General features: G+C 37.1%; 1 protein-coding gene across 2 annotated transcripts in view; it reads left to right on the top strand.

Annotated features, from left to right (window-relative positions):
• The window catches only part of LOC122637874 (inactive histone-lysine N-methyltransferase 2E), a 394264-nt gene that overhangs the window by 204614 nt on the left and 182405 nt on the right, over window positions 1–7245 (top strand). The window lies entirely within an intron of this gene.

Genomic DNA, 7245 nt, shown 5'->3' with positions numbered 1-7245 from the left:
CTCTCTCTCTCTCTCTCTCTCTCTCTCTCTTATCTATTTTACGAGTTTTTTTTTATTTGCAATTTTATTTGAGTTTCACAAAGTTCGAACAAAGCGCATGAAAGAAACACGTTAGTTTACTTTTTGAGGATTCTCGAGGAACGAAAAGGCCGCGACTTTCCTTTTTCTCCTTTTTTTTTTTTTATTTTTTTTTTATTTTTTTGATATCCCAACGAAGAACGGGACGGTAAATAAAGGTGCGAGAACTCGCAGGCTGTCAGGATAATTCTATTTATACGCAGAGATACGTTATTTAATCGCGTGCCCCTTCCGGCTACTCTCCCTAAGCGAACCGAATCGATCGAAGATAGAAACTCGTCGCACGAAATGGAACGAGAAACACGTAGCCACACGTTCCCTAACGTATTTGTACGTACCTAGATATATGTATGTGTATGTAAATGTAACATAGGACACGTAGGCAAGCACACGCGCGCGCACCCACTCAAGCTCGTAGAATCAGACAGATCGCGTTTGCACGAACCTATCGTGACGAGGTTCGTTTCGCGAATGCATACGAAAAGTCGTTTTATTGTTTTACGAGTCCGTCGAAAAGGGTGGACATTAAATGACGACGAAAGACTCTCCCTCTCTCTTTCTCTTTCTCTTTTTTTCTCATTCATTTTCTATCTTTTTCTTTCTCTCAATGTTCTTCTCTTATCCATATCTACCAACCATTTCAAATTTCATCTCTCTCTCTCTCTCTCTCTCTCTCTCTCTCTCTCTCTCTCTCTCTCTCTGTGTGTGTATGTGTGTTATTCCAATAGTGTTGCCCGCGCCCACTGCAAATATTAATTCACACGCTACCGGGCGTATTATAAATTTGGATTAGTTCGAGAAATACCGACGAAAGTGTATGCTCGTGTGGTCTCGTGTTTATGCAGCAAATGGAAGTGTCGATTGAGACGAGACAGACGAAAGTTTTTCTATCCGTCTGGGCTCGTATTTTCAGATAAATCAATTCTTTCCGGATCGTTCATTGATATATAACTTATTTGAATCGTTCAATCGAATGATACGTTATAATACTTTTCGTATCTAATAACTCGTCAATAATTTCATAAACGATCAATAACGATAGTATATATGATATTTCAGCGATGTTTAAGAAACGTTTAACTCAAATACATAGTTACGACATCAAAGTTATATCTTGATCGAAGATTCTATAAATCAGAATACGTATTATAAAAAAGAAAAAAATATATTTCGTAATCGTGAAACATAAAAGATTCTACATGAAAATCCGAATGTAATTTCTATGTCTTTCTTTCTCTCTTCGTTTATACCCTTGACAAAACGCAATCTTCACGAAATACAATTAAACTCCGTGAATTCTTGAAAATACTTTGAAAACAAACCACGAGAATAGTCCGTTGAGTCTTCACGCATGTCGCCTGAAAAGTAATTCTTCTTTTGATCTCCCGTAGTCTCTTTATCTTATACAAACGTGAAAAAGAGAGAAACTAAATTAACGAGCTCAACGAACACGTAATTTTTGTCCAGCATACCGAGAGAGTGTCTTGGAATCTCTCTCTCTCTCTCTCTCTCTTTTTCTCTCTCTCTCTCTTTCTCTCTCTCTCTCTCTCTCTCTCTCTCTTTTTCTCTCTCTCTCTCTTTCTCTATCTCTTAAGGAATAAAAGAGTCGCTTGGAAACGAAGCGTGTCTTGCTCGTCGACGTGCAAAATCTTTCTCGTTGAAATACGCGAAGAACAATGGCGACTACGATATACATATGTATATATTCATCGCACACAGATAGATACGTTAATACATCCACGTTCGTTCACGATTCGCAAAAGCTGCTTCGTATTGTTAATACAATACTTAGCATCCTACAGAAGAGACGACGATCAGAATGCTTTAATTATTACAACAATGATCTTGTGTTTAGAGAACGTTTCGCTCGGTAAAATCGTAACTCGAAAGCATCATTATACCATTATTTCCTTGTTACCCGTAACAAGGTGAAAATGGAGAATACGTGTGTATAACTATGTATAACATAGAAATAGAGAGAGAGAGAGAGAGAGAGAAAATGAAACGTACAATGTGAATGAACAAGTAGTCGAAAGAGAAAAATCCGTATACATATATATACACACACAACCACACAGACATATATATATATATATATGTATATAAGAATCATGTGTATACATGTATATATATATACATGTATATACGTATGTATGTATAATAGATATCATGCGAATAGAAGCGAGAATCCGTGTAAATAATGATGAAACTTTAACAATACCAACTCTGTTATTGTTTCCTTATTCGCATGAACGAAAGAGAGTGAAGGAGGGAAGAGAGAAAGAGAGAGAGAGAGAGAGAGAGAGAGAAAGAGAGAGGTATTTGATCGGTGAATTGAAAGCATATCGTAAGGATAAAATCCGTAGCCCGAAGGAGAAAATCATACTGGTGAAATAGAAGAAGAGAAACATGAACGTCGCGAATCAACATGGGCAGACGAGGCGAACGATTTTAATGTCCTTAAGTCGAGATCAAAAGAAGCCTCTTTCATTCCTCTACTTTCTCGCCCAACCCTCCCCTTCCTTTTCTACCCTTACGAACCGCCTACTTTTCGAACAACGAAGTAGATACCGAACGTAGTAACGAGATTCTGCGACGAGACGTTTCTTCTAACGTCAACGTTTCCTTTCCTTTCTTTTCTTTTCTTTTCTTTTCTTTTCTTTTCTTTTTTCTTGTTTTCTTTTTTTTCTACACCCCTCTCTGCCACCCTCTTTTCGTCGAATGACAGACGTAGGAAGATATAAAAAAAGAGCTAACTAAATAACGATGTTAAAGCTACCTCGATGAAAAGAGGGAGGAAAAAACGGAGAAGCGTGGTGGTTCGCGGAGATTCGATAGATGAAATAGAAAGAGAGGAGATTCCCATGATTTCTTGTACCTTTGAGAAATAAAGAGAGAGAGAGAGAGAGAGAGAGAGAGAGAGAGAGAGAGAGAACGCATGTTTCGATGTATACATTACACGTATATACACAAGTAGGTCGACTTGTTAACCACACGCGACTTCTTTCTTCGAAACACACTATTGTTATCATAGTCGACATCGACGCTTATCGGATCGATTCTCGCTTTGTTACTTTTCTGTCCTCTTAGTCTATCTAGTATATTTCTCTCTCTCTTTCTCTCTCTCTCTCTCTCTCGCTCTCTCTCTCTCTCTCTCTCTCTCTCCCCCTCTTTCCCTCTTTCTTTCTTTACTCGCAAAATATATTATTCGAACGAACGTTTGTTATCGCAGTTAACATAATATACTCGTATTTATTGATACATATCGTGCGATATTCTTCCTACTATGATACTCAGAAATGATAGAAATAAAAAAATAATTGAACGTTTGATATCGTCGAAATATTTAAAATAAAGTTACTTATATCATGCGAGTTCAAACGTATCGTGAAAGATCGAATTCACAATACGTTCGCACGAACCTGTTAATTAATTCTAATTAGCATAGGACATGTTTAAATAAATAAAATTATGTCTGACATTTCTAACGAACCTGTCAATAAAAAAAAAAAAAAAAAAAAAAAAAGCTATAGTTATTAGAAAGGAAGGTTGTAACTGTCCGTTAACTGGTAAGTTAACGAATCGATCAGGAGTTTTCTCTTTTTAACAATGAGTCTCGTCAAGGTGAGATGTTTTTACGAGGGACGTTTGTGTTCGTCGTGTATAGCAGCGTCGAAATCGAAAGAAAAGAAAGCAAAGAGGATACATACAAGTCGATAGGGAAACAGTGAGTCCATAGAAGAAGGTAATCGACGCTTCGAGTTGGTCGACGGTTCGCCGGTTGAAGTGACACTTCAGGTACAACGAGACCTTTATCCCCCGGTGGTCCCTCGATCACGCTTCTTAGAACTCCTTCGGAAAGAAGTCGACACAGCATGTTGTTATTCTAGTCCTCTCCCTGTCACGAAGTCCTTTTTTCCTTTTACACGATGTTCATCAGACAACGAAAAAAAAATATATATATATATATAAAAAAAGGATGGAAAACTGTTGTACGGTTTCTCATTCTTCCTCTTCTTCTTTTTCTTCTTCTTCTTCTTTGTCGTTTTCTCTCTCTCTCTCTCTCTCTCTCTCTCTCTCTCTCTCTTTATTCTCCCTTGATTCTTACGCGTTTAACACGCGGCTTATGCATCGTGCCACGTTATTCATCGAAAACGCACGCGATATCGATCACGTAATTGCTCGACGAAGCGGGAAACGATGTTGGCAAGTTATAAGCCGTAACTCCTTCGATAACTTCGATTCGAGCGTCGATACGACGTCGAACGAAAAGCTGAGCTTTCAAACGTAGAAACTGTTAACTTATTCTCAAATGTCCATAACGATGATTATACTCGTATTTGTAAATATATGTATTGCGAGAGGGAGAGAAACATCATTTCTCGTTGATATATTATGTATTTCTTTTATCGGTAGTATCATATTATATATGTATGTACGTATATAATGATAAATTGTATGCTCTCTAAACGATTGAAAGTAGATAAAAATGTTATAGGTCGGAGTAAAATGGTATCAGATGGTGCATAATAAGCGAATAATTTTATACACTCTTACAGTTAGGAAGTTATCGTAGTTAAATTTTTCTGAATTATTTATGCCTGTCGCCAATTGTTAATGAACGGGTAATATCACGGCAATAACTTCTGAACGTGTAGGTTTAAGGCATAAGTATGTTAACAGTTTTATGTGAAATATAAAAAGACTGCATCGACTTGGTGCAGTTATAAATATAGCTATCCATTGAAAAAAAGCTGTATTTGCATTTTTCTAATGCACCGATGCACGAAAGTACATAGGATTATTTACGTATTTATATACCTTCTAATACCATTTAACTTTGACTTGTAACATTTTTTTCTATTTTCAATCGTTTAGGAAATACAGTCTATTCCAATTGCGTGAGACATTATATATACATATATATATATGGATAGATAGATAGATAGATAATAATAATAAGTATATATACATAGATGGATAGATAAATATATATTAATAATAAGTGTATATGTACTATAATTCTCAACAAACGTGGTTGAACGCACATTATCGAACCTTTCTTGATCCTTTTCCACGCAATTTCTTTCTCAAAATAATTTTCTTATAAAATTGAAGATCTCTCCACGTTAATCGACTGACTAATCAATTTTATTGACTTACACAACGATAAGAGCGTGCGTTCAAGCGGAAACAAAATAACTCGCCTCGATAAAATTAGTCAGTTTTTAATTACCAATGATCGTTTTAATCGAGTAAGTACTTATTTACTTTCACTCACTCTCATCGTCGAACACAAACATTATCGCAATGCTAAGCAGCTACATCACCATCGTCACCTTTTCACTCGATTCTCAGGATTTCTTTTTACACGAACAGAGAAACCACGACATTTCGACAATGAAAATTGCGTGAGGTCACGAACGTTTCTACTCCGAAAGCAGTCACCGTAGTTCACTTTTTCGTTAATCCAACCACCAACACCAACCATCGTCGCCATAACAAAACCATTGCTACAACCCTTCTCCATTCTTTCTGTACTTTTTTTCTTCTTCTCCTTTTCTCTCTTTCTCCCTGTCTTTTCTTCTTTTTTCTCTTCATTCCTTCAAAGAGATCCGCACGGCGTAACAGCAACTTTCTTTTTTCACCTTCCATTCTTTCGGAGCGAGGTCGGAAGTGTACCGAAGAGGAAACGTACATCGCCATTTTTCTACTTCCATTTTTCGCCGGTAAAGAACAATGCCGGTTTCTCGGTAATGAAGAGAAATTTCGAATCCTACCGCGTTTCTCGTTTTATTACTTCCCGCTCGTCGCCAGCCACCGCGACGATCTTCATTGTCCTCTATCTCTCTCTCTCTCTCTCTCTCTCTCTCTCTCTCTCTCTCTCTCTCTCTCTCTCTCTCTCTCTCTCTCTCTCTCCATATCTCCTTCTTACACTTCTTCTTTCACCCTTCTTTCCTATTTCTTTTTATTTCTTCTTTATGAAACGTGGATTCAATTGTATGACGTTTCGATATTTTCTACGGACGGAAACATACTATTTTTCTATAAACTAAGCGATGAAGTCTTAGAAGAGAGAGAGAGAGAGAGAGAGATAAAGATTGAGATAGAGAAAGAGAGAGATTCGTAGAAAAGGAAACATCGTTGTCGGATGGTAAGAATAGAAACGAATCGTGAACGTCCTTCTTCTTTCGAGAAATCCTTCAGTCTTTGTTTTCTAAAAGACGAAGAAAATTTTGCGCCTCGATTTGTTGTTTGTCCTTCGATTTAACGAATCTATTTGATTACTCCTGTAACCTTCTTTTTTTTATCGTGTCGATATAGTATACACATGTACACATGTATAGAAAATCAAAAGTGAAGAAAATCAAAGGTAAGAAATTTGTGTAAGAAATATGTGTAAGAAAAATATGTAAATAACGTTAAGGAAACATCTCGCGATTCCATTGCGATTTATTTGTCTTGCCTAGAAATGTTGTTTTGTTTATCTTCGTGTATATATATGTACATATACACGAACGTACGCTCACACATATTCTTTTTCTTATTTTAAATGTACGTAATCGTGCTTATAGAATTAAATCTCTACGTGTATTAGCTAGTTTTACATGTCGAGACGTTATACCGTCCTATAAGAAAGATTTTGAAAGACGACGTTTACTACGTCGCACATAAGATTCCTTTTTTTTTCTACGAGAGAAAGAAAGCTTCGGGTTCGGAGCTAACGGGAAATTGTAGATGCGACGTTCCATGGCACAACCGAAGTGCTCGGCTAAAGTTTTCGTATCTACTTGAACTTTTCGTGGTATACAGAGAGACGCCTTGAAATGGAAAAAAAGGTATGACTAAAAATGTTAGCACAGCAAAGTTTCCGCCAAGATGCTCGATGGTAACTTTCAGAAAGCGGCATGGTTATTCGTTCCTTTACTAACAATAAGCCACCGATGCCGCTAACGACCGCTTTTTCCTGGTTAATCACATGCTACGCCGTCGTTGGAAATTTTTCTACAAGCCGAACTTACTCCTTAAAAACTTGGAGCTAAGGTTCCCTTCGTTCTCCTTTCCTACCCACCCCATTCAACCCAAAAACGTAAGAACGAACGACGAACTTCTTTCGACGAAATTAGGAAAATGATAAATGGTCAACCCAGATCGTCAAATACGAAA

This window comes from Vespula pensylvanica, chromosome 2, assembly GCF_014466175.1.
Source record: "Vespula pensylvanica isolate Volc-1 chromosome 2, ASM1446617v1, whole genome shotgun sequence".
Classification (NCBI taxonomy): Eukaryota; Metazoa; Arthropoda; class Insecta; order Hymenoptera; family Vespidae; genus Vespula; species Vespula pensylvanica.
This window is presented reverse-complemented; position numbering and strand designations above follow the sequence as displayed.